The sequence below is a fragment of the Dermacentor andersoni genome, chromosome 9 (assembly GCF_023375885.2).
Source record: "Dermacentor andersoni chromosome 9, qqDerAnde1_hic_scaffold, whole genome shotgun sequence".
Lineage (NCBI taxonomy): Eukaryota > Metazoa > Arthropoda > Arachnida > Ixodida > Ixodidae > Dermacentor > Dermacentor andersoni.
Window position 1 is genome coordinate 72,065,085 of NC_092822.1, and position 27,365 is coordinate 72,092,449.

At 47.5% G+C, this 27,365-nt stretch overlaps 1 long non-coding RNA gene across 1 annotated transcript in view; it reads right to left on the bottom strand.

Moving 5' to 3' along the window:
* The window catches only part of LOC129384087 (uncharacterized), a 143,974-nt gene that overhangs the window by 50,780 nt on the left and 65,829 nt on the right, over positions 1-27,365 (bottom strand). The window contains exon 2 of the long non-coding RNA XR_008611851.1: positions 26-108. This is a non-coding gene — a long non-coding RNA (uncharacterized lncRNA). The remainder of the gene's footprint in view (positions 1-25; positions 109-27,365) is intronic.

Genomic DNA, 27,365 nt, shown 5'->3' on the forward strand with positions numbered 1-27,365 from the left:
ATTTTCCTCCGAAAAAATTACTTACTAATCTTTTCTATGCGAGGTTAAACCAATCGACAAAATACAACCAGGAACGAAGTATTCATACTGATCTACTACATTATTACCCTAAAAAATAATGTAAGAAATATTCCCACGCAGTTTACAATCACCAATATTTTTGTGCACGCAGTGCTGTTTTCCGAATGAAGAATCAATATTGTGTCGTAAACAAAAATTTGTGATAATATGGCTTAGGCCTCCACCATATGTAGTCTACATGACAATGCTAGCAATTCTTGATATTTCTTGCATTAGTATTGCCGCGGTGCCATGCAGCGACACTGGATTAAGAAGGTGAAGGATGGTCTATATCTCCTGTATTCGTTGAGAACACCGAGATATGAACTCAACTCGCTTCGCTGGAAGATGATTGACCATCAGCAGTTTGCTCTCGCGGTGTATTATTCGAGGGTCATGGCTAAATCGCAGAACTGAAGTCACCACAGGTTTTATAATTGTTGCGGTCGTATTTCTCAGAGCCATACATCTATGCAGGAGCACACAATGAATATGACGCATCGGATATGCAACGCAACTCGCACAATATGAACAAAGTAACCACGAAAAAGTATAGATTTCACGTACTATTAGGACCAATCTCTTGCTAAAAGTTCGGCAGGTAACTGGCTATAAACTGCTACTATTTTTGATAGAATACCACAAAGGTATAGCTGGTCTGCAGGGCCGACTAACGGGCTAGGGTAACGTAAGAAATCGATGACTCAGGCCCAAGCCGGACTCGGGCCTAGGAGCTTCGGGCTTAGGTTAGGCTCGGACATCAGTCGGTCTAGTAAAACGCACGGGCATGTTATTTGCACCTCCCCATATTTGATAGCTATAACATATGCAACCCAGTGATAGCTTTAGATCAGTGGTGCTGCCATCGTCATGACGTCGTCATCATAGCGTAGTCGTCGTCCCGTTGTTGTCATCTTGTTGATGATGATATGTGGTGTTTAATGGCGCAAGGGCCAGGTGTGGCCAAAGAGCGCCATGACAAGTGGTGATGTTGACGAGGTATTATGGAGATGTGACTTGGCTGTAAAGTGCATAAAATCTACGTGATATAAAATTATGGCGATGACAAATGACGAATACTATGAACATTAAAATCCATCGTAAAAGAATGACATAGAATTGAAAATATATGAGATGGTAAAAATAGCTGGAGCACTGTTGCCTCACCGGAGGCCTTGAAACACAAGGGCCTAGAGGCACGTGCTATACGAAAGAGTTATCACAGCGGTATCCTCTGAAGAGAGGACCCGCTATGAACATGTGGGGCTAATAACATGCAGGACAACATCTTTCAGGAAACTTAGGACTGCGTTGGTATCAAATAGCGGTTCTGGGCCGAGTAACATTGCGGGATGAAGGGGGATCTGCTGCCGGTATGCTAGGGGGAAATGCTTGTTTCTCTCAGATTCGGCTGCCCGACACTCCAGGAGGACGTGGAGGACGGTCAGCCTCTCCCCGCATCTACCGCAGGTAGGAGGATCATTTCCATGGAGTAAAAAATAAGGTGTGCCAAATGTGTGTCCTATTCTGAGGCGACAGAATAGGACATCTGTTCGCCGTGATTTTGTTACGGAGGGCCAAGAACCTAATTGTGGCTTTATCACGTGCAGTTTGTTATGTACTTCTGCGTCCCACTTACGTTGCCAGTGGTTTCGCAGTTTCCTTCTTAAAAAAGGCTTCAGGTCTGTGACAGGGACCGAAGCAGTAGGATTAGCTGCATGCAATGAAATTGATGTGGCCATCTGGTCTGCTAGAACGTTACCCTCAATGCCCCTATGCCCGGGCACCCAGCATATAATGACATGCTGGTTAGACATGTATGCTCTACAGAGACTGGAATAGAGCTCGATTATTACGGGGTTTCTGTGTTTACAGTGTGACTTCAAGGCTTTAACGACACTTAAGGAGTCTGTAAATAAAATTGTTTTTTGAATATTTGATTTTCTGATTTTCTGATATGTTTCACAGCCGACAATAGTGCATGGGCCTCAGCCGTAAATATACTTGTTTCAGGGTGCAGTACACCGGATTCCGAGAAGGACGGACCAATGGATGCGTAGGACACCCCGGCATGCGACTTAGAAGCGTGTGTGTAAAACTCTGTGCACGAGTACTTGTACTGGAGCTCCAAGAAATGCATTTTGATATGTGTCTCTGGTGCATGTTTAGTGACCTCTATAAAGGATGTGTCACACTCTATCAGCTGCCACTCCCAGGGCGGTACTAGCTTAGCTGGAGGCATTAGGCGTTGTTCGAGAACTGGGACATCCATTTCCATGCTAAGTTCTCTTGCACGCAGTGAGAAAGGAAGTCTCATAGAGGGTCTGTTATGAAAAAGTGTTTCACACGTCAAGTCGTTAGCGATTGTGAAACACGGATGTTCCTTATTAGAGCGAACCTTGAGGAAATACGTTAAGCTGATGTTTGTTCTCTGAAGATGGAGTGGCCACTCATCTGACTCTACATATAGGCTTTCAACAGGGCTTGTCCTAAATGCGCCAGTGGCCAGACGGATACCCAGATGGTGAACGGGGTCTAACATCTTAAGTGCGCTCGGTGCGGCAGAGTGATATACTACGGCACCATAATCTAACCGTGATCGAACTAGGCTCTTGTAAATATTCAATAAACACTGTCTGTCGCTACCCCACGTTGTGTGGGATAGGATTTTAAGTAAGTTCATTGTTCTAAGACATTTTTCTTTAAGATGTTTTATGTGAGGTATGAAAGTGAGCCTGGAGTCAAGAATAACACCAAGGAATTTGTGTGCTTTGTTGACAGGGATTTGTTGTCCGCCCAGTTCTACACAAGGATCTGGGACCACGCCTCTCTTTCTTGTGAAGGGAACACAAGAACTTTTGTGGGGGTTGACCTTAAATCCGTTTTCGTCTGCCCACTTGGAAACCTTGTTCAAGCCCTGCTGTACCTGTCTTTCGCATACTGTGAGGTTACAGGATTTGAAGCCTATTTGTATATCGTCTACGTATACGGAATAAAAAATGGCAGGTGGTAGTGAAGCACGTAGCGTGTTCATCTTAACGATAAAGAGAGTGCAGCTGAGCACGCCTCCCTGGGGTACACCAGTTTCCTGCGTAAAGGGACGTGACAGCGCATTGCCGACTTTTACTCGGAAGGTACGATTTGACAAATAGCTTTCAATTGTGTTCAGCATATTTCCACGAATGCCAATTTCCGACAGGTCTCGCAAGATACCGTAACGCCACGCCGTGTCATATGCCTTCTCCATATCGAGGAATATCGATAGGAAAGACTGTTTATGTATAAAGGCATCGCGGATATTTCCTTCCATGCGCACAAGATGATCGGTCGTCGACCGCCCTTCTCGGAATCCACACTGATAAGGATCGAGCATATTGTTGGCCTCGAGGAAATGTATAAGTCTGCGATTTATCATTTTTTCAAAAAGCGTACACAGACAATTAGTTAGAGCTATCGGACGGTAACTTGCCGCCAAGGAGGGGTCTTTTCCGTGCTTCAGAACAGGGACTACAATCGCTTCTTTCCATGTGGATGGGAGGTATCCGGAAGCCCAAATAGTGTTGAATAATGTAAGTAGTGTAACATGTGTGTCAGTATGTAGGTTTCTGATCATGTCATACATGACTCTGTCAGGTCCCGGTGCAGTGCTTCTGCATGTGTTCAAGGCAGCTTTCAACTCGGCAATACTGAAAGGCCGGTTATACGGTTCATTCTGCCTGGATTTTCGTATGATTGGCTTACGTTCTATTATTTCTTTATGTTTAAGAAAGGACTGGGAATAATTGATTGAGCTCGACACACGCTCAAAGTGCTCCCGAAGTGAATCTGCCTGGTCTTGCAGAGTTTCGCCTTGTGTGTTTACCAAAGGGAGGGAGTATGTTTGTCGCCCTCTTATCCTGCTAACCCTGTTCCAGACTTTCGCCTCATCTGTGTACGAGTTGATGCCCGATAAAAAGTTTGCCAGCTTTCTCTTCTAGCCTGTCGGCGGGTTCGCCTGCCTTCGGATTTTACTTGTTTAAAGTTGATAAGATTTTCTGCAGTGGGAGAAGCGCGTAGCAAACCCCACGCTTTGTTCTGTTTTTTACGTGCGATCCTACAATCGTCGGTCCACCACGGGACGCGCCGTTTGCACGAGAGGCCATTTACTTGTGATATGCATTTAGATGCGGCATCTATTATAAAGGCTGTAAAATACTCCACAGCAGCATCAATTTCTAACGAGGAGATGTTATGCCATGAGATACCAGTAAGAGTTCGAAATTTGTCCCAATCAGCTGTCTCAATCTTCCACCGAGGTGCCTGTGGTGGATATTCGTTTTCTTGAGGTGTTCTTAGTAGTATGGGGAAGTGATCGCTTCCGTAAGGGTTCTTTGTAACTTTCCATTCATGTTCAGGCAGAATAGAAGGAGAAACTATGCTGAGATCGATTGAAGAAAAGGTCCTGTTTGCTAGAGAGTAATATGTGGGTTCCTTCTTATTCAAAAGGCACGCACCACAAGAAAAAAGGAACTGTTCAACAAGACGACCTCGCGCATCTATACGAGAGTCGCCCCACAGGGAGCTGTGCGCATTGAAGTCGCCAAGAACAACATAGGGTTCTGGCAGTTCATCTATAAAGGACTTAAATTCATGTTTAGTTAATTTGTAATGTGGGGGTATATAAAGCGAGCAAATAGTGATGAGTTTGTTTAGCAGAACAACTCGCACCGCCACTGCTTCAAGGGGCGTTCGAAGCTGTAAAGGTTGACATGCTATACTGTTATGTGTGAGAGTCGCAACACCACCCGATGATGCGATGGCATCATCGCGATCTTTGCGAAACGTAACATACGTACGGAGAAAGTTTGCGTGTCTGGATTTTAAATGTGTTTCCTGTAAACACAGCACTTTTGGATTATGTTTGTGGATGAGTTCTTGCAAATCATCAAGGTTTGTAAGGAGACCTCTAATGTTCCATTGAATGATTTGGGTATCCATATTTAAAATAAAATTGGTGCTGTGTTTACGGAAACGGATGGGATGCCTTAGATTACAGAGCCCTTTCGAGGCCCTGTAATAGGGGTTTTGTTCTTTCTGGAGCTTTCGAGGGAGCCTCGCCGCTCCTTAGGCGCTTGGTGCGCCTTGAGGATGGGTGTAGTGTCCATTGCCTCTTTTGAGGCGCCGGACACGTGCTCTTGCGAGCGAGATGTTTCCCGAGAGAGTCCCGCCTTGGAGGGCAAGACCCCTGCGCCCACCAGCCCGGAGGTCGATGGGGCTCCCTGAGGGATCTGGCTGCGCCGGCTGTTGCCAGCGCTGGAAGGGGCCGGGGAGGTTGGGACAGCCTCGCCGGCGGCCACCTTCGGGGTCGATGGTCCCTCATTCTGGGTCGACGGAGCAGCGCTAGCTGCAACCACCGCGGGGGCAGATGGCGTAACTGCCGACTCACTGCCTGTGGGTCGGACAGCCGCCGGAGGCCGTTGTGACGCTGCCCCCTGACGCGCCACATCGGCAAAGGTTTTCTTGGGCAGGTACGATACCCGCCTGCGTGCCTCCTTGAAACTTATATTTTCCTTTACTTTAACTGTTACAATTTCCTTCTCTTTTTTCCAGGATCGGCACGCCCGCGAGTACGCGGCGTGCTCCCCATCACAGTTTACACAGTGGAGAGCATTCTCACAAGCTTCAGATGTGTGTTCGTGGGCACTGCATTTTGCACATGTTTGCCGGCCTCGGCAGCTCTGCGAGCTGTGGCCGAAGCGCTGGCATTTGAAACATCGGAGTGGGTTTGGCACGTACGGCCTGACACAGAGCTTGATGTACCCGGCCTCGATTGATTCGGGCAAGATACTTGATCCAAAAGTAATTATTAGGTGCTTAGTCTGAATCTCTTTTCCATCCCGCCTCATCTTTATTCTTCTGACATTGATCACATTTTGTTCGCTGAAGCCCTCCAGTAGTTCCGCTTCAGTCAGCTCAAGCAAATCATCATCTGACACAACACCACGGGTGGTGTTCATTGTACGGTGCGGGGTTACTGTTATAGGGGTCTCTCCAAATGACACTAGTTGCGGTAGTTTCTCATACTGTTTTGCATCGCGGAGCTCCAAGAGGAGGTCGCCGCTTGCCATCCTCGACACCTTGTAGCCTGGACCAAAAATATCAGTTAGGGACTTTGAAACAAGGAATGGTGAAATGTTTCGCACTGCTTTGTTTGGCTTTTCGGAATGAATAACATGGAAGCGGGGAAGTTCAGTGTTTGGCGTCCGAAAAACTGAAATACATCTTCGGTGCGCCCTCGTTTCGTAGGGCGATCAGGAAGTTTGGGGAAAGAAGTTTCCATGAGAATATATAAGATTCGGCAACAGCGCCGACCGCCCACCACGGAGCCCAACGAGGGGACGCGGCAGAGCTTGTGTATAAGCCTGCACGACGCCAGCCGTACGCCATCACTATAACCCAATATGGTGTACCCAAGGTAGGATATCCACACAAGGTTAACCCTTGCCGCCGTGGAGAAAGGAAGTAAATGGAAGCGAGAAGAAGACAGGAAAGATATAAAGTGAGAGATAAAGACGAAGGTTTGAGAAGAGAGAAACAGGAAAAGACGACTGCCGATTTCCCCCGGGTGGGTCAGTCCGGGGGTGCCGTCTATGTGAAGCAGAGGCCAAAGAGGTGTGTTGCCTCCGCCGGGGGGCCTTAAAGGTCCAAACACCCGGCATTGGCTCAACCCCCAGGATCCCCTTTTCCCCGGACACGGATAAGCCGCGCACGGCTACACGCGGGAGGGTCCAACCCTCGTGTGCTCGGGTACGTGGTGTCGCAACACACCAAACGCCTGCTGACGCAGACGCCCCTGCGGGGTTGTCATCTTGTTGTCGTACGAGCATCAGCATTTAGAAATGTTATCCACTTTCGCCATGCCATCGGTTATTTCTAGTAGTAAAACATAAATACTCAAGAAATTGGATGGGAAAACAACGCCGCGGAAGCTTAACAGGTTAAAGCGTCGCACGTGTAATGCGAAGACGCGGGATCGTGGCCAACCTGCGGCAAGTTGTTTTTTTATCCCCTTTCATTGCCGTTGATTTACCAGTTCGTTAATTCACTTAGTAAGTATAAGTAATTTTCCACTATTTTATCTTAGGTGTCTTTGTTTGTAGGCCTCTGATGATGTGAGTATTAAATATCGGGCCCCTCGGGTAACCCCCTTTCTTCTCGTTCATTGCATTACGACGGTTTGGAATCCTCTCATTATGTGATTATTAAATATCGAGCCCCTGGGTTAACCCCCCTTTTTCTCGTTCATTACGTAACGACGGTCTGGAATCCGGCAACATTGATGCCTTAAGGTAGCATGCGGATGGCCAGTTGCCTTCGCCCGAAAAAATCAGGTACTCGTTACGCCTGTAGCAGAAAGTGTGTTCCGCGTCCGTCGGCAAGGTTTGTGAGTAGTGGCGATGGCTAACACTCCCAAGGTTACTCCTTGCAGTAAAACATAAATGTCTAAGAAAGTGGACGGGAAAACGGTGCCGCGATAGCTCAGCGGAGTAGAGCATCGCACAAGACGTGGAATCGCTCCCCACCAGAGGCAAGTTGTTTCCTCTACTTTCATTGCCACTAATGTACCATTTCTTTTTTCAATTAATAAGAACGAACATTTTCCCCTATGCTCTCTTTTGGGTCTTTGTTGGCCTCTCATGTTAGGATTGTTAAAAATCGGGCCCCTCGGTTATTCCGCTTTCTTCTCGTTGATTACGTAACAAGTCTCGAATCCGACAACATGGATGCGGTCAGCAAGCATGTGCGGGTTTATCGACCAGTTGCTTTCGCCCAGAAAGATCACGTACTCGTGGCGCCTGTGTTCCATATTCGCCACCAGGGTTTGTGAGTGGTCGTGCTGCCTGACACTCCCAAGGCTAGTTCTAGCACTAAACAATAATACCCAAGAAAGTGAATAGGAAAAAGGCACCACGGTAGCTTAATTGCTTAGAGGATCGCACGTGTAATGCGAAGACGTCGCGTCGCTCCCCACCTCCGACAAGTTGTTTTTTCATCGATGTTCGTTGCCATTATTTCATTTATTTATTTTCTGAAAGTGCCCAACAAGAGCTATTAGGCCTTAATATTGGTGCTCTTGTGTTATGAAAAGAACCTAAATCCGAAAAACTAAATATCTCAATGAACAGTGGTACTAAGTGGAAAAAATTGAATTAATGAAATACACAAGTCACATAACGAGGAAATAGTAGAGCTGAATATATCAAGATCATGACGCAAGGTACTTTGTTGTATTACGCGACGTGTTATAGCGTTAGAAGTCCAAGAGGTATTCACGTAGAAAAATGGTAGGATTACGGAAGTTATGGTGAGGCACGCAAAAAGTTAGAGCTGGCAGTGACCGCGGACAGGATAAGTCGTTGTGAATTAGTTGATACAAGAATAAGTAATCACTGTGTTTCCGCCTTATTTCTAGGGGTCTATTATTAAACACCATCCCAGCGAGAATCAGGACGCTCCCTCCACATATAACTACATCACAAAGCACTTTCATCTAGACCCCTGAATATACAGCACACCTCACAATAAGCTCACCAGGCCTCAAGCCCTCACGTTCAGAATGCTTCAAGCAAACACGTACCGCGCGAGAACAGACTACATCACTACATGCCTGACTTAAACACAACATCATAATGCGAAAATTGCCATAGCACACTACACGTATATCACTTGCTCTGGCCGTGTGATCGGGCCCACGCAAACAACAATCAAGACTCCGCCAGGCTACAAGAAACATTACGGAGCACGGACCTGGCGGAGCAGCTCTGGGCCGTCCCTGCAGCGAGCCCACGATGCGGCCAGGGAGTTACAACAACTGGTACCAATGTGGGAGTAAGTAGCCCGCTCTAGGAGGCCTTGCGTCCTGTAGCTCGCAGGACCTTTCATTAAAGCTATTCCATCCATCCAACCATTATTAAACATGCGCTGTACATGCCCATAGGCACAAAAAAAAAAAAAAAATACGCGGCCTCCAAGAAATCGATGGTACAGGATTCGAATGAAGCATCACTGCACACATTCAATTTTTGCAACATTGCTCAAATTAATACAGTTCCGTACAACTAAACTATACTCTAGCTTTGAGCGGACAAAAGAACAATACATGAGAATAACGCAGTTCACATTCGTCAATTTTTGGTGATCCTTGATATAAAACCTAACTTTCTGTACGCTGCAATAATGATGCTTGAAACGTTTTCTTCGAAAGTTAGCCGGGAGTCAAACAATATTCCCATGTCACGCATACAACTCGCTCTTTCCAAAGGAATGTCACGAAATGAGTAGTCGGCATAGTAAAGGGTATTTTTTTCGATTAAAGCAAACAACAAGTGTCTTAGTTGGATGAATGCGCAAAAAGTTGGAAGCACACTGCTCCGCAACCGAATTCACATCTTTCTGTAATAATTCACAATCCTGCTCTGATTCTATTTCACGATAAAATTAATAACCTCAGCGCATAAAGCAGATGCGAATGACACAAATATTCTTGAAGGTTCGCACAATATTCTTCAAATGATGGGCCTAAAATCGACCCTTGCGGAACAGTGGATGTTGCTTCATAAGGCAAAGCGTACTTAGCAACAACGCAAACATAATTTAACCTAGTTGAGGGGTAGTCTTTATTCAGCGTGCATAGGCTACTACTAAAGCCTTAGCTCAAGCGTTTATGGAGAAGAAAATGATCAGAATGAACATCAAATGCTTTTGACAAGTCCAGCCATACGGTGTCTAACTGTCTTCGGTTAGTAACAACGGGTCCTGCAGCATCAACAAAAGAAACAAGGTTTGTTTCCACAAACCTACCATGAATGAACAAAGCCATGTTGCTATACCCTAATGTTATACTTACAGAAAAACGATAGATGTGTAAACAAAGCTTTTTCAAACACTTTTGCAAACGGAGACAAGAGGGACACGGGGCGATAACTTTTGATGTCGCTCATGCGGCCATTTTATGAACTAGCACTATTGCCTTCTCCCACTGGGGATGAAACACACTTGTGTGCAAAGGAAGTTAAGTATGCGCGTAACGAGAGGAACAAATAGAGAACAGCCTTTGAGAACAAGACTTGATCTACGGTCGTAAGCAAGAGAATACTTTGGATTCAACTTATGGCCGCCGCGATATCGTGTTCTGTAAAACTAGAAATGTTGAAATGGTCACTGAAGCTATGCTGCCAGTCACCAGACTTAGGAGGATGCACTGTATTTAGGATAACCGAAAAAAAAAATTATGGGGTTTTACGTGCCAAAACCACTTTCTGATTATGAGGCACGCCGTAGTGGAGGACTCCGGAAATTTCGACCATCTGGGGTTCTTTAAGGTGCACCTAAATCTAAGTACACGGGTAGGATAACCGAGGGAAAATGTTCAACGAAGGCATTGGAGATATTGTCGCAGTTTCCAAGAATGCCACGAGATGGATGATTTATTAGATTATTCTCAGCCCGCTCAGAACCGAAATTTTTTACATAGGACCACAAACGTTTTGGGTCATATTTTACGCGCTCTTCGACAAACTTAATGTATGCATCACTGTCTCTACGCATTACGCATTTCAACTGGCTTTGCAAGACACTAAATTTTCCTTACCACTCCGATGATTCTGCTTTCTTGAACTTCCTATGGCACCTTATCTTTTTAGTGAGTAGATAGCGTAATTCCTCAGAAAGCCACTTAGGATAGCGAGAAGAACGAAATTCTTTGCAGGGAATGAAGGCTTCCAGACTACTTTTTACATTATCAGTAAGGATGCTAACTGCTGTGTTGATATATGTGGCATGGTACAATTAAGACCAGTCGGCATCATTCAAGTAGTGGTAAAGACCTTGTGATGACCCTAATATGGGACAAAGGTTCGTGTGCTCAAATGTTTTAACGGTTCTCTTAGGCGGAGCCTCCGAGAACCCAATTGAGGACAAAGCCGTTCGTTTCGAACACATACACACACAAACGTTTAATGGAACAAAAAAAGCTTAAAGGAAATAGAAGAAAATAGAGAACATAAAAGAAACACTCAAATACACATCAAGACACACATTTGGGGCTAGTATGGACCTAAGTGGTGCGCGAGTCCAGGCTTGCCACGGCGGTGGCACGAGCAGATGGCGGTGGCGTTCTGGCCAGGCAGCTGGGTGTAGAGCTCGGGCCCGTAGCCCGACTGCTGTGGTCCTGCCCACGGGCACAGGAGCTCGAACGCCGACCTCGGGCAGCAGGCGGCACGACAGACGGGGGCGGCGTTCTGGCCGGGCAGCTGGCGTAGAACTCGGGCCTGCAGCCCGACTGTTCTCGTGCTGCCCACGGGCGCAGAAGCTCACCGGCCTTGAGGAGCTGGCGGCACGCTCAGGTAGACGGGCGACGCACAGGAACAGGTTGGCAGGAGGCCCCGGTCGGGTGAAGTCCTGGTGGGTCGGGTCCGGAACCCGACGGCCCGTCTTCAACGCCCGGTCCGGTGGTTGACCTCCGCCTGCCGTCGCTTCCTGGGACTCTCCTGGCGTCTCCCTTGCGTCTCCTCTGCGTCTCCTTACGTATCCTCTCGTTCTGCCAGCGCACCACGCTTTTTCTTCTGATCTGGCCGATTTGGCATTTTCCGATTGGCTGCCTAACTCCCCGTGGTCTTTCCTAATTGGTTGCTTTTCTTCTTTTTGTTGTTTTTCATGCGCCGCGCGTTCTCGTGCCGGACGCTCTTCGGCGTCGTTGTTTTCCTTCTTCCAGCACGGAATCCGCCTCGGTGCACTCGCACTCATTGTCGTCTGCTCTTGACCGTCCCGATCACCGCACCATGTCGCGCACCACACATCACAGACCTAGGTAATCACCGTGTGGATTAAGAAATGAGCGAACAAGCTGCCCAACACATGAGTCGGGTCTAGAATAATTGCGAAGTTGAGCGGAACATGTCAATGGTCAACACGAACCAAACCGATAGCATCCACAGCAAAATCATCTACGCAGAAATGAATTAGAATCAACTCTAAAACACTGCCAGCGAATTAGGAACCGTGTTAAACTGCGTCAATCCAAGTAATTCGTTAAAGAAGAGCAACGTATCAAAGCGAGAGGATGTCGAAAACACTGATATGTCGTGAGTGAAGAATTGCAAACAATAGACGGAGCCTTGAAATCGCCAGTTACGAGGACATTATATTTCGCAACATCAATAGCTTCAACTAAGTTATTATGTGCTCAAAAAACTGCACGTTATTTATGTTAAAAGGAAAGTAGGCTGCGCAGAGCAATAAATTCTTGTCGCTCTTAACAGGAATTTCAACCCACGCTGTCTTTAGTACAATATCAAGGTCCGCACGCCTTGTAGCACTGAGATTGTTCCAGATGGCAATTAGCACACCACTGCCGTATTTATCAATCCCATCATTCGCCCAGTCAGATCTATAAACTGTCCGTTCCGGTGGAAAGTGATTCTTGGACAGTAAGTCATTGCAAAGCCAAGTTTCAGTTAACCATACAACATGGTCTGAACAGGGTAGCACGTCATCGTAGAAATAGAACGATTTTGTACGTACACCATGAACGTTTTGAAAAAAAAAACAGAGCACTTCATTAATGAGGTTAGAAAATAAATCACGTCATTTTGTTGCTGGTATCCCTGGATGCATCATGCCTGCCGTAGAAAGGCCTGAAAAGGCAACCCTTCGGCCCAATGTTGGCAGAGTTGATTTTTTCGAAAACGTTCTCGTTCACTGTAAACCGGAAAGAAGCCTAACTCTCGTGCTTCGCTTTTAGCTTTTGGAACGCAACATTGTTGCTATCAGCGACTTTTTTCAGCGTAGCGCAGATTTCCTCCCAAGTTGTCGAAGGAGTCAAGAGAGACACGACAAGCGAACGCCTTCCCGGCGCACAAAGTAGTGTGGAAGTACTTGCAACCCAGCGACGGCATCGCCCTTGCCTTGGGACGGAAGGAAATAGGTTGTAGGCCTAGGGTGCTATGCAGGATGCGCCGAGTTTGGCGAAACTCGGGATCTTCACGAGCTCTGGCGACACCCCAAGATGAAAGCACGAATGGTACCGAGACACAATTTATCTTTCGACAAGCCTCCAGTTTCATTGGTTTATCTAGATTCACTCTGGCTGGCTATCATTCCTTGGGCGTTGCCTTCTGGGCGGTCGACAAACTGGGGCTCACGTGATCATATCGTCGGTGCATGGTCGTGCCTTCTTTCACTTGTTTGTCGTTCCACCGAGTGCATTACATGCACAAGCAAGTTATAAAACAAATGCATTTAGTACAATATTATTAGTTACTTTAACGTGGTATAGAAGCATTTTAACGCTTAAAACATGTACACTGAATATGCATTAGACTAATTTGTAATTTAGTACGCTTCGCATTATACCACGAGGGAACGCTGTGGTGGCGTCATCACATCCATTCACCGGGCGAGCATGGCGGCTAAACATCGAAGAGGCCCAGTGTAAACAAACTCGTACAACGAGCTTGCAGTGCGCGACGTAGTGATCAGGCTCGACGATGACCACTATTTATTGGACAGTTCTGTTCCTCCGTCAGCAATCTTTCCAGGCACCCCGTAAGACTGCCAATAGCTTCGGCGATTTTACATATCGCAACGCGCACCTATTGTTCACGGCGCCGTGCTGAAGAAACAACTTGTCCGGTGCTGCTTCTGCGAGTTCATCCACTCTGCGTGACTGCGAGCGTCACGAACATTACATAGTGTGTAAAAAAGGAAGACAGCCTATATAGCTACGATGCGACAAGGAGGTGGTACCGACGATGGATCTCGCTACCAACACAGTGAAGGAGACATCGACAAACTGCAGATAAGTATATTTCTACTGTTTCATATTTAGCATAATAAGAGTGCACGGATTAAGTCACTTTCGTAGTAACGAACTGAATGTCCAGCAGTTTAAAGAAGGCAGTGAGAACCAATGAGTGTTCGTGCTTTTACATGCAAGCGGGCCAGCGAAAATATGGAAAAGATGAAGGTAACCTTCACTAACTTCGCGAGATAACAGAAATTCATGAGTGACATCAAGCCCGCAAAATTTATGGAAGAGTATCTTTATCCAGGTGAAATATCAATAGCAGGTACTGATATAAAGCAGGAAACTTATACAAAAATTTCACGGGTTGAACAGCACATGGAAGGCATTACCGAATTGTGATCGCCACGTTACCGATATCCTTGAAAAAAGTTTAAAATCATTGCATTCTGCCGGTTATGCAATATGGGACATAAACCTGGAGGTTAACAAAGAAACTTGAGATGTCAAGGACTGTGCAGAAAGCGATGTAACAAAAATTGTTGGAGATAGCATTAAGGCAGGAAGACAGTGGCGTAGTAAACCATGGCAACAGATATGCTAGTTGAGATTAAGAAAAAAAATGGAATCGGCAGGCAGGCCATGCACATATTCGATCACTTGTTGCCAATTCATAACAGGTGATTACATAAGCGTGACAGAATGGACGTCAAGGAGAGAGAACTACAGCCGAGTATGGTAGAAAATTGCGTAATTGGATAAAAACATGATGTTTGTAGGCATAGGATGCAATCAGCTCGTATAAGACGGGATTGTAGGGTGAAGCATTTGTTTTGCAGCGAACAAAAATAGGTTTGTGGTGCTGACAGTAGACTCGTGAATGTGGGGGGCACCTCAGCTGCTGGCACACTAATCAACATGACAATTGGCTCTGAAAAAGAAAACCCCAGTTATGAAAAATAAAGCAACGTTGTCCCGACACATTGTTTTATTATGCATACTACACCAAAGGCTTCCACAGTTAATAGCACTTGTTACTAATAGTGCAACGAGCATTTTTCTTTGTAAATAATAGTTTGTATGCAGCTGATTCATTCCAATACACTTTTTTTGCAGCAAAACATTCTGCTGCTGGAGGCACTCAACCGCTTGGTGGCAGTAGGCGAGCGCCAGGCACGTGCTCTTGAGTGTGTGGCAAAGGTCCAGAGGGCTGCTCTGCAACAGTAGTATCGGTGCCCTCACTGCTCTCCTGTCAAGCCCACAGAAGGCACCTTATAAAGGAGCTTTCAGTTTAATATTTTGTTTATTATTCAAGAATATAAATAAAATTATTGCAGTAAACATTGTGCTGTGCATATTAGGAGACTTCTAACATGCACTTGGTGTCCCTTCAAAATAGGCAAAAACATAAGACAACCTGTGCCACTCTTTGACCATGTAAATAAAAAATACACTAATGCAGCATACACGTCATTGTGCAGTTTGTTCTTTCTATGTGCAAGAATACAGTGCGTGTTGATTAGCCACAAGATGAACGGTGTGCATAATTCACAATGAAGACAGGAAACAGCAGGAGTTTAATCATGCTATCACCTATAGACTGTGCATATGACTGCAACACTCCCCAATTCAAATGTGCCATTACATACATGTTCGATACCACATATTCTTTAACATTGTCTTATAATTGCATGTACTAATTTTCACACATCTTAAGCCCTTGCATAGCACACTTCTCGTGTATCTATTTCATAGGCCAAATAATTGTACACTTTGTCCTTTCGTGTAGTATGAAAAGCAGCATCCTTTAGAGTCGGATAAAACTTCAGAAGACAGGAGAGGCCCCGCCCAGATGACCAAAGCGCAGCAGTCGATTGCCTCCATGTCTAAAGAAATAGTCCCTTTCCAACGAGCAGGTATTAGTCTGTCTGGCGGCACGAGTTCAGTCTAGAGTGCGTGCCCATTGGTGCAGGCTTGTGTTCACCTGCCTTAAAGTGCAGATTCCGCAGCCTCCTAAAGTTGTATCCGACTAGAGAAACATGTAATGCCTTGCACCAGTTGCATAGACTTCTGCAACTTGATAGCACACAATGATCAGGAGCAGAAATCTATAAAGGCATCCAAGCAAAGCTGGCTGGCCACACTTCCATTATGAGGGGCTGTAAAAAGGTCTCGCCAAATATTCCCATGACATCCTTGAAAAAGAGGTGGTGTTTGGCACTTCTTTAGAATCACAAACAGATTACAGTGAATGTTGTGTAGCACGTCAAAACAAACTGAACTTGGTTATCTGCACAGCATGTAATGGAAGGTTGTGCTTCACATAGGAAACAAACTGTTTGTCCAGTACAATTTTGAGGCTGGTATGGCACCTATTATGTCAACAGTGTAAATATACAAATTACACTTTTCACAGGCCATTGATTTTACCATTATTTTTGTATGATGGTTCTTTCAATCAGTGCTTGTATTACATGAGCAGGTGGATGTGAAAGCAAAGCTTTGTTTGCAAACCTTCCGACTTCCATAATTGTGTGGCAAGGCACTGGCATATTGTCGAATAGCTCACACTTCCTCGGTCCTGCACCAAAGAAGCCCAATGCTCTATTTGAACTTGGATCGCACAACAATTCAACGGCACACGAAGAAGAGTAACACATACAGCAGAGCATTCTGCTGTCTGTATTTCTCTTTGTGTCCCGTCGAATTGTTATGCAATTCAATTTCAAGCTTCTATACCAATACACCCAGTCTTCAACCTCACCAATGCTCTAGTTATTAGGCCACAATGGCGCACATCTTTGAAATGTCCCAACACAAATTAGCTCTCCAAAAAATCACAAGTGTTATATTTTGCAGCACAGGTGTATGTATGCACGTGCCATATTTTTTACCACTAAACTCACGCGAATCAAAGGGGCAAGCATTAACCAGCCTTGCTGCTGCCGTTACCATTACCATCATGACACCAACGGAAAGACAGTGCCAGGTTTCAGTAAAGGGAGTGCCGGAGGGAAAGGTGTGACAGAGAGGGCTTAGAATAAAAATAACGGTTACGAGACATGTTCAATGCCAATATATGCTGCATGTCGCTCATCCTACTTTGGCATTGTGGCAAGTGTTTACTCATTTGAGCATATCACATTTTGTGTAATCATTGTTCTAAAGCTGTACAAACGGTCTATATGCTCTGCAATATTTATTTTTATCATGGTGGGTTAAAGACCCACTTTTCATTGGCATCTGCACCACATTTCTCCCGATATGTAATTTTGCCTTGGTGCTTCATGACATCTTCACGTACAGAGAGTTCTGCAGAGCATTGGAAGTGCATTGTTCTACTGCTTAAGAATTAGAGCCCCATTATGAGACGAAAATATATGATTTATCAATTCAGAATAACGCCGCCTCCCCCCCGCCCGTCCAAAAAAAAAAAAGATGCATTGACCCTCTGGCACATGCATCGACAGTGAACAGAGCAAACACTCTTAAGTATTTTCTTCATGCAAGCCAACACACCAAGATTCTTAATGCATTTTCATTTCGCCACAAATGCATAGGCACAACCGGCTTGGCGCAACATCAACATCTCGCGCTGCAACAAATTGTGCAATGCCTCGCTGTTTCATAGTGCGGCCGATAGATTACGCAAGACCAAAATTCAGCATTGTGCATACTAAGTTACTTCACCAAGGAAGAACCCCAAGTTCTTTATGAAATTAGCATTCATAGGTTACTTCACACAATTTGTGACATCCATTTATCTATTTATACTTAATTAACCTCTTTCCCAAGAAACTGGGCGATTTGGAAGGCACCCTGACAGACAAGTAGAACAACCGGAAAAAAGTCATCAACCAGCGAAAAAGTCAGTATCATAAGCAGCCGCATGTGAGATGTCGCTAACACAAAATTTCAGTCGGCTACACAGAAGTGACAAATTTGGCAGTATGGCGCGTCTAAATATTGCTTCAATGTTAATCACGGTAACGCTGACATTGAAGGCGAATTCATTCCTACGTACGTTCCGTCGACACACCCGACTACGTTCGTAATGTTCCCACGAAGTAGGAAGCATTCTTTTATATATGCCCGCTCAGCCGCAGTATTCGGGAAAGCTAGCCACCGCTTACGCACTGCCGCATCGATAAGCGCGTCAGACACATCTCTGACACAGTGGCTAACAGTAGTTTGATGGCGTCCAATGTAACGCTCGGCGCCGACGCTTCCCTGAAAAGTCCCAGTCCCGTAGAAACAGAGGGCACAGAGGACTTGCTCTACGACGGTGAGCGAATGAAGCCCGCCACGCTGTCTCCGCAGACGAGAGCCTTCGCCTAGCACGTCACACAGCAAGCGCACTGATGTCTTCGACAGGCGAAAATGACGCTGAAACTTTCCGTCGGTAATGTAGGTGAACGGGTCCGGACGGTCATACTGACGCTTGCTGCCGCTGGATGCATTGACACAGGCTGCTGCTGCCGCCGCCATGTTCCCGAGTTGAACTCGGAGGGGGTTTCGCGATGTACGAGTTTAGCACGAGCTCGCCTGTCAATCAAAACCAGAGGTCACGCCCTACGCGAGGCATGTAACTCTTGTGCGCGCACCCACTACAGTTGGGCCACGCCCAACTTATCTTCCGGCAACAGCGACGCGGTGTCGAGCTGAGAGGCATCAACAATCTTGACCGGCGACATAAAGCACGCACAACGCACTGTCATCGGTGATGTACTGAGCACCACTATCAAAAAGAAAGCGTTGAGTGTCGCTGGCTTATGCATACATCTTCTCGGGCTCAGATGGCCCCACAACACGGTTTCATTGCCTGCATTGTGGCGCGTAGTGCACAGCAAATTGTCGGCACGTCACTGTAGCTGCTTGCAAGGTGTCGATGCGAGGAGGGGGACGACGATGCTGAGGAGTGCGTATCGCAGCAGTCGTATGAGATGGCTGCTCTGTCATCGGTGATGAAACGGAGCCACAGCGTCGTAAACACGATCAGCGTCTGAGAATCGCTCGCTCTTCTAGACCCAGTGCAATGGCATTTCTTCATCACAAGCACTGCGCACTCAACAGTTCCAACACCTCTCTCCGTTCGAAGTCTGATTTCATAACTGCACACAAGAGCCCTCACCTGCCAAATGCGATTGCTGCGGTGTCGTTACGATATCCATCTGCGATCGCTGCTGGCTCCAGCAGAGGTAATCCGCAAGCACCTTCGACTGCACAACACACTCATATACTGCGTACATGCGCCAGCAGAGGTAATCCGCAAGCACCTTCGACTGCACAACACACTCATATACTGCGTACATGCGCTCAGAGGCACCTTCACTGGGCAAGCGATGACAAGCGATGAATTGTGTCGCTGGGAAGCACGCACTTTTCGCAAGGTATCGCAGAGGCTTCGCGCACAAAGATAAACTGATACATTTTCACTGAACTGCGTCACTACAGACTCTAAAATAACATACCGCCATTTTGCAACGACAGCCGTTGTGTCGTTTTTAGTTGCTAAAGCTGGGGCCTTAATAGCCTAGTGAAGCACCTGCGATGAACAGCCGTACCGCGGCGCTGCGTTTCTATTCCCCTAATAGAGAAAGAGTGGCCATGACCCTCCATGGATCATGACTGACTTTATTGAGAATGGTACTGCAGCGCCCCTAGGCGACTTATCACTGTATGAACGCCCTCGTGTGTGTGACCCTCTTCAATGTATCTGCTTCTAAGCTTTCGCCTCACTGTCGCCACTCGCGGCAAGAAGTGCAAAATTTAATAATTTGCTCGATCTCCGTTTGTCATCACAAATTTCTAGCACTGAAAACAAAAAAACAGATACTTAAAGCAATAAAAATGTTCGTTATTTTATTTGTTGTACTTTAACGTATTCGTTTGCGTGAAAGTGTAGGCGCAAGAATGCGCCGCATGTACCCTGTTCGCATTCGAAGGAGGAAAGAATGATAGTGCATGAAAGAGGAGGCACGCCCTAGACGCGTCTGGGAAAGGCGTGGCAAGCGGTTCACGGCAAGTGTGCAGACACACAGCGGGGCAGTCACGGTATTGCTAAGTTGCGATAATCCGCTGATAACAATACGCGGCGCTGGCGCCTTTCGTTGTGCAGCCTTCTGCGCTTGAAACGTGGAAGCAGCGTGCCGCGCAGGGTGCGCTCACGTTGTCATACGCGGCTTTTTGTCTACATATTTTTTTGCCTGTAGCTTTTGCGCGTTCCGCGCTATCTCCGTTCACTGACTGCCGTCGGGCAAACTCGGGTAAAACTCGGGTGAACGAGAAACTCGGCGCATCCTGCATAGCACCCCTAGACGCATATTTGCTTCCCGCGAGGATACACCCACCGGAGCGGGAGCCCGTTTGACGCTGGGCTGTTGTTCACGTACCGACGTGACGTCCGCGGATAGGACAGGTAGACTTGTGGCGTGTGACCAAAGGGACGTCGATGAAGGCGCCAAAAGAGGCCTCTCCTTTCCATCGCATTCCTGCTGCTACGTGCACTCGCGCAATAGCTCTGTGTTCCGGGCCAGGTGCAAGCGAAGGCAGTCGCTGTCCTTTTTTAGATGAAGAACCACACTTCAAAGTGACGCGATTTTGTCCCACAGGGCCAGCAGGACGACGAAGTTGGCCGCAGGCTCCATCACAGGCGGTGGCGGCTTGCTCCAGCGGGGAACTTTCAGTAGGCATTGAGAGCCCTTTACTATCGCCCTCGTTGCGTCTATTACACTGGGGGCACTTGCACGTGCTCGATCGAGTGGACATGTATAGGTCGTACTCTTTGCCAACGATGTTCAAGCACTTGCAGTGGAACCGGTGGCCACAAGGCCCACAAAATCGGAGAAATTGCTGTCGACCGAAGAAGGGCTGCGAGCACGAATCGCACTTGTCCTTTGAACCCATCATGGAATGTCAGCACAATTAATTTATCAGTTATTTATTTCAACTAGTAAGTACAAGTAATTTCCCCTATGCTGTCCTTGGTGTCTTTATTTGTTGGCCTCGCATGATGTAACTATTAAAAATAGGGCCTCTTGGTTAACCCCCGTTCTTCTGCATCTCCGGAATGAAGATAGCTTATCCCGTAGCCTTCGAATATTCAATAAGTACGGAAATATTTCAGGTGCTGCACCTAATTTTCCAAAATGTCGTTATTGGTTCACCACAACCACGCCTCCGTATTCCGTGTTCAAATGAGCGATTCTTTTGTATTTTAGACCTTGGTTACACCTATGGTGGCACATCAGACTCTGTGTCGCTCTCAATTCTTGAAAATGTAAGACGAAATATTCAGAATGTTTCAGGATATGATTTAACCCTATTATACTGAAGGTACTCAGCACAGTGTTTGTTTTGCGAATGAGTGTGGTACGTTTGTCACGTGTACATCAACCATTAGGGGTTACTAGGTCCTTGCGGTCCCTTTTTGGATCTTTCTTCTGGTCAGCCAATATAGAACTGGTCTGTCGAGTGGCGCTTGGGCAACCACGCTCTCGCGGTGGGTTCGTCTTCCCATCCGTGTCTGTCCGTTGCCTGCAGCTTGCTCAGCGATTTCTATTCCGCCTGTAACAGCGTGATCAGTGTCCCGCGAATGAAGTTGCCTGCTACTTCCTTGGAACAAAAGTTCGTTATATGCTACTGGTCGTGCACTTAAAGCGTGAACCACAATTGTTAAACGCACCTGCATATTGCTCTGTACGGCCGTGGTATTTTATCGCCATGTACAACAAGTATGTCCTGGTGTAGGGGTACTTGAAAACCGTGTCGTAGATACAATGTCAACCTTACTGCTCCATCTAGTCTCCCTAGCGCACCACAAACGCTCCACTTTTGTGTCGTGGGGTGCGATAACGCGTCATATCTGCCTTGCCACATACGCGACTTCATGTGTCGTCTAGGGTGGCAAGTGCTCCCAACGCGTGACAGGCTATAGCGGTGGGACATGGTCCCATCTTCGCTTTGTCCCAATTGCCCCTTCAAGAATCCAATAAACATCTGCTGCTGCAATGGGTCGTTGATATGATATTTTACAGGGCGTGCAGTCTGGTTTCCATGGCCAAGGAGTTAACCGCTTTATTGCACCTAGTCGCTCTTCACGTGGCCGCATCGCGCGATATTTCATTGCTGTGGGAGCCTTTTGCCTATGGCCTAACTGGTGCGAGGCAGTTGCCGCTGTACATCGTCGCTGCGCTCTGTTTCCACTTCTGGAGAGGTTCTACTAGGAGCCACTGTCATTTCTGTCAGAGACGTTGTTCTTCCTTGAAGAAGAGGAGTTCTTTCAACAGTGGTCAGGCCATTTCCTGTCGGTGGCTGATGGACGTGTATGCCTTAATTTAGGCCCGGCCGGGTTCTTTTAGCCAGGCCATCAAAAGTATTTATTGAATGTGTATAGAATCTAGGTGCCCGTGATTTCTCTGTGTGTGTGTTCTCATACAAATGATCATTTTTGCATATACACATCTCATAGCATCACTAGAAAATAATCTAAACTGCCTCAGTTACATCGTCATTGCACATAACCATTGTGTACACTGTATATATTGAACTTCATTTTATGTATGTGACAATATGTGTATTTGTGATTGTGCGTTTCCATGGGCCTATGTGGTTTTATGCTAGTGAGTGAGCACTTGGACACTACTTCGAAAACGTGCCGTGTATACAATACTTCGTACTTTGTATATGTTATTCTCTTGGTAGAGCTGTGCCGTGATTGTGGCTTAGTGTTTGTATCGTCTCTTGTTTAAATAAACTTTTTCTAAACACACTCTTGACGTGTTTTCACTCTTTGCGCCGTCGGCCAATTTCGGCACCATGCTTCGGCCACGCCGCAACGCCGACGCCAAATTTTCGCTAAAGGGCAAGATATACTCCGGCGTAACGCGCGCGCGCGGCCACGCGCGTCGCGGTTAAGCGACGTCGGTGAAAAACGCGCACTCTACAGTTCGGCGTCACGGCGTAGCCGGCGTGCCCAGGTGCGCTTGGCGAACTCAACGCCGCTGGCGCGGAGATAGAGCGTGTTCTATTTCACGCGGCTGACGCTAGACCAGAATGCACTGCGCGCTGTAGCGGCAGCGAGCAGAAGGCAGAATGGCGGCCTGCGGTGCGCGTACTGACAGTGCGGCTGTGGTTTTTTCAACATCCGTGTCTGATGACAGTGCGAGTGAGGACGCCTGCTTGAAGCGATTCGCAACCATCCATGTGTATACGATGTGATGAAACGCATGCACTACCGCGACACAGAGCGGAAGAACAACGCGTGGGAAGCTATACGAAAGCAGTGTGGTCTCGCCACAGGTAAGCTGCATTTCTCAGCTCCTGTACTAGCTGGTGGTAGTCGCCGAGTTGAGGGCGCTTGTCGAATAGCTTTCGTATGTACATGGTCCGCTTCCGTTTTTGACGTAGCCGACGTACTAGCAATATGAGTGCGATGTTCTGGCTTCCAGGACAAGTTAACGCCATGCCGCAAAAGTTTTCGTTTCATGCGCGAGCCGTGAAGTTGCGCTCCCGGACGCAGAGATGGTGCCAGCCTCGCGCTGCGCGCGCACGCCGACCTGTAGAGGAAGCAAATTTCTTGCACCCCTGGCGTCGCTAGCGCAGCGTATCCGACTTCGCCTGCCGCGGCCTGGCGCGCCGAGAACGTCGGACTATATCTTGGCCTTTAATGTGCCATCTTACGCTTTCGCATTAATAAGGAAACTAAAGCATCGAAAACAATGAGGATCTTTAATGCGATAAGAATTCTTAGTATACTTCACATATTTTCGGCTATGCTAAGACCTTAATTAGCAGTGGACGTAGACGAACGGGCAGCGGTCACCCGCGTTCGGCGAAGGATATCAACTACGAGCTCATGCCGGTGACGATGACGCTTAGGCGTTTAGACGTTCGGCGAAGGATATCAACTACGAGCTCATGCTGGTGACGATGACGTTTAGGCACAGGCTACTATTCTTCGTTTTAACCACCCTCCACAGAAAATGGCGCCATTCTGGCGTTTTAAGACGAAGAGACTACTATTGGGTCATAGTATGACTTAATTATTGCGAGCGACATGGGCAAGTTCGCGGCCGCGATGGCGTAGGTCCGGAGAGGGCGTTTTCTCGAGAATGCGGTAGGATCTGAGGTAGTTTGCAACAAGTTTTGCGGAGAGGCCGGGTGTGGTAGCGTACACCAGAAGCCAGACCAGAGAGCTAGGGGAAAAGGTTGTTGCAGAACGGTCGGCAGTTTGACGAGATTGCTGCTGCCACTGGTCTTCGGTAGAAAAAGAGAGGACAAGCTGGCCGAACCTATTAGCTGGTTCTCGTCCGTATAAGAGAAAGTGCGGGGAAAATGGCAGTAGTTATTTGGACCGTATTTGGACCATACGCATACCCTACGGAAGAGAGAACTTCATCACAATTCGTCTCAATGATCAGAGGCGATGTACATTGGGAAGCATATCACCAAGAGAACGGTTTAAGCGCTCTCCCATGCCGTTAGTTTGCGTATGGTACGCTGTACTTGTCGGTGGACGATGCGGCACTCGGCGAGTAGTGCCTTCAAAGCGTCGGAAAGAAAGGCGTGGCATCCATCGCTCAGAAATTCCCCAGGGGAATTTCTTAACAGAAACGAGGCAATGTCGCAGGCGGTGGCAGTCGGCCGAGCAGCTGGTTAAGCATAGCGGGTCAAGTGATCCACCGCAAAAATAATGCAGCAGTTCCCTGCTGGAGTGGATGGTAGCGGTCCGTATAAGCCAATGCTAACACGATCAAAGGGTTTCGAAGGTCAGTGAAGGGGTTGTGACGGGTAGACTTGTCTCAGGTGGTAATTTTTAAATAAACTTTCGGATGTCGTTATCCATGTCGCGCCAAGGAAATCGTCGATCGTAGGTCTTGAAGAGGCCGGCATGCGCGCCCTTTAGGTCTGCGTGGAAAGCGTCGCATTTGAAGTCACGGAGATGGTGGGGTATCACAAGAAGCCACTTGCCACCGTAAGAAAGGTAGTTACATGTGATAAAGGAGGTCGTCGCGCATGCAGAAATGGGTAGCCTGGAGGCGAAGTGCGTGATATCGTGAAGACGCGGATGGATCAGTAAGGATGCTGGTGAGAGCACTGATCCAAGGATCCTTGCGCTGCTCCAACGGCATGTGGCGTAGAGCATATGATGGAAGCGTGCGCTCAAAGGCGGATAGCCAAGCGCTGTCAATGGAGATCGGTGAGCGACAAAGGGCGTCAGGGAACATGTGTTTGCGGCCGGTACGGTAAAGAACACGAATGTCGCACTGCTGTAGCTTAGGGGACCAGCGAGCAAGTCGGCGTGATGGGTGCATAAGGGTGGGTCTGCGACAAACGCGGCTTGGTGAGTGACGACATCGACAGGGCGACCATACAAATAAGGGCGGAATTTTCCAAACGCCAAAATAATGGCTAAATACTCTTTCTCTGTAACGGAGTAACTAACCTCGGCCTTGTCAGGGCTCGGATAATGTAGGCAACGACATAGTCATCGAACCCCACTTTTCTTCGCGCGAGTACGACGGGGAGTCAGACGCCGCCGGCATAGATGTGGACTTAGGAGGGGCTGCAGGATCGTAGTAGCGTAGGATAGGTGGCGAAGTTCGCAGGCTGCCTAATTTCGTGATGGCCTCATCGCAGGCGGGTGAGCAAGTTAAAAGTTCCTTGTTGCCGCTAGAAGGTCAATCAGGGGTGCGCTTATGGAGGCAAAATTGCGAATGAAGCATCTGAAATAGGAGTATCAACCAAGGAAACTGTGAATCTCCTTTAAATTCATTGGTTGCGGAAATTCCGCCACAGCACAGAGCTTGGCTGGATTCGAAAGAAGGCCGTCACGCGATGCAATATGGCCAAAAATGGTGAGTTTTCAGGCGCCAAGACGACAGTATTTAGGTTAAGTTGAAGTCCGGCGTGAGTGAGGCATTTCAGAACGGGCTCGAGATGGCCGATATGTGTGCGGAAATTAGCCAAAAAAGAACACTACGTCATCCAGGTACCAGAGACATGAGTTCCATTTGAGGCCACGTAAAATATTATCAATCATTCTCTCAAAAGTTGCTGGAGTGTTACACAGGTTGAAAGGCATCACGCTCAATTAGTATAATCCTTCACGTGTAACAAATCCTGTTTTAGGTCGATCAGATGCTGTCATTGGGACTTTCCAGTATGCAGAACGTAAATCCATGAAGAACTCCGCTCCCTGCAAACAGCCGAGGCGTCGTCGATTCCCGGTAACGAGTAAACATCTTAGCTCGTTATCTTCTTCAGACGGTGGTAGTCGACGCAGAACGGAATAGAACCATCTATTTTTTAAGAAGGACGACCGGTGAAGCCCAGGGACTGTTTTAAGGCGGCGCAACGCCGCACTTGAGCATCTCAGGAACTTGGTCGTCAATGACACAGCGCTCCGAGGCAGATACTCGGCAAGGGCGTTGCCGTCCAGGTGCATGACTGCTCGTATCTATCTGGTAAAAGACGGTCGATGTGTGCCTATACCGGAAGCATGGCTTCAAAACAAGCCGGGAATCGCTGTATGAGAGTTGAAAGCTGGTTTCGTTCTGAATATGACGTTTGATCGTCTATGGGGCGGTGGAAAGCTTCCAAGAGGGACTGATGAACCACAATGTTACAACTGCGCTAAGGTCTGTAGAAGTAGAAGCGGCACGAGCGTCAAAGATGCAAAAGGTGTCGATTGGTTGAATGAGGCCTACGCATTCACCATGAAATAAAGGTAAAGGGCACGCCGTGGAACTTTCGACGAGCATCTTCGTGACACCACTGCGAAGAGTAACAGAGCAAAGCGCAGCGGAGAACATTTGCGGCGAATGAAGGGCACAAGCACAAGCTTCTGCACACTACACAGGCACAAGCAGGGAAGAGCACTGAGGGACGGCATGGTCTTCGGACACAAGAAATTTATCACTGGAAGGCCGGTTGTTGAAAGTCTCAAGGTCAGCAAGTGCAGAAAGTTCGAGGTCGGCGTGGCAGCGCTTAATAACGGCGTACATTATTTGCTAGGAAGTCCCAGGCGAATATAATGCCATGGGAACACGAGGGCCGCACGAAAAATTCGACGCCATACAAAAGTCCTTGAATAACGACTCGGGCAGTACAGGCAGCGAGAGGCCTAATGTTTCGAGTGTTCGAGATTCGAAGGGAGTTGTCGGAGAGAGGCGTCAAAACATTTCTTAGCATGTGACAGAGTTCGGCGGAAATTGCGGATACGGCGGCTCCTGTGTCGACAAATGGCAGGACGGCAATTCCTTCGATGGATACTTCAATTACGATGGCTGGAGAGCGCCGATGACTTCGGCATTGTGACGTGGACGCAGTTCGTGCCTCGGAAACTGCGGCCATTAGTCTTCCTGCTCGGTGGACTCCGTACGGCGACGCGTCGCAGAAAGCGAGAGACGACTTGGAGATGGTGAGCAGCGGGTAGACGCGGTTGAGCGATCAGGGCAAAAGGAAGAGATACGAAGGCTGGAAGGCGAAGACAAAAACTGAGGGGGGAAAGGTGTCGCAC